Below are 1,396 nucleotides of genomic sequence, written 5' to 3'. Positions count from 1 at the left end.
CTTAAATGGTGGTATCTGAACAAACATTTTTTTCCAATTTTATACAAAACGAGCTGCAAAATTTTCTGTATACCCGCAAGTAGCGCGGCTTCTGAAAGAGCCTTTTCAGATGCCAGAAATATAATAACCGAAAAACGTTGTACTATTGCTCTTAACCCAGACAATGTAAATAAAATAATGCTTCTGCATTCAAATATAGAAATATAAATATACTATATGTTGAAACCAATTCTATTCTTATCTAATGACTCTCTTTTATGGCGCATACAAGTACAAAATATGTATAAGAAAAGTTCAATAAATACAAGGAAATGTAGGTATTTAGATTTATAAAAATAAAAAAAATTCCATCATATTCACTCAATTTGTTTTCACATCGTTTGAATATTGTAATGTCGACAATCATACCAGCAAAGCTATTCATTTAAATTCAATAAAATTCAAACCCAATCACATTCATTTAATTTCAATATGAATGATTCATTTGCCGTTTAGAATGGATTCATGCAGCCCTCTAGTAGGTACCAACGCCTGACAAAGTTATGTCTAAATTTCATAATGGCTCTATGACAAAATATTCATGGAATGTATTCGTAGATTTTTATTTACTTCATTTCATACATTAGCATTGATGGTTTGTTTTTCATACATAAGTATTGATGTTTTTTACTAAATACCAGGAATAAATATTTAATAAAAAACTATTTCATTTAAGCTTAACCAACTTTTAGTTGCTCGGAGCTAATTTTGGAACGCTTCACGAAATATTTTCATAGACAGTAAATGCAACCCTGGGTGCATCATTAACGAGCTGAAAAGCCAAACATATAAAAAAATTCCATCTGAACCAATACTCCCAAAAATTATAAAGCAAAACAAAAACCATTTTTTCCAATTTATGCACTGTTATTTTTATTATTGCAATACAATTTCGCAGCTCTTCAAACATTTTCCACATTATGCTTTTAGGGCTAGTAGTTTCAGACCCCATTTGCTCGTTTTTTTTTTTCAATTCTGATTTCAGGCTAGGCTTCATGGGAACTTACTGTGGGTGCAAACAGACCACATTTTGTAAACTGAATTGTGATATTTAATTTTATTTTATAATGAAAAATGTATTTAATGTGCAATTTTTTAAGTTTACTAGATGTAAGACAACTTTTAATTTTCTTTATATATTGCATGCTTTAGTTTTAATTCTGTTTAAGTTAAGTTGTAAAGGTGAAAATAGGCCTCCTGGGCAACCGAGCACATTGAAAAAAAATCGGTAATGCGCGTAAAAGCATACCTCACAAGTGGTGTGGAAAATGCAAGAACAAATATAAATGGAATAATTTTCGAAATTATGCAATGGTTATTGGTATTTTCCATCTCAAAGGGGGTGATTAATTTGAAC

Source organism: Rhagoletis pomonella, unplaced genomic scaffold (assembly GCF_013731165.1).
Source record: "Rhagoletis pomonella isolate Grant_MI unplaced genomic scaffold, Rhpom_1.0 Rhpom_scaffold_00001, whole genome shotgun sequence".
Taxonomy (NCBI): domain Eukaryota; kingdom Metazoa; phylum Arthropoda; class Insecta; order Diptera; family Tephritidae; genus Rhagoletis; species Rhagoletis pomonella.
This window is presented reverse-complemented; position numbering follows the sequence as displayed.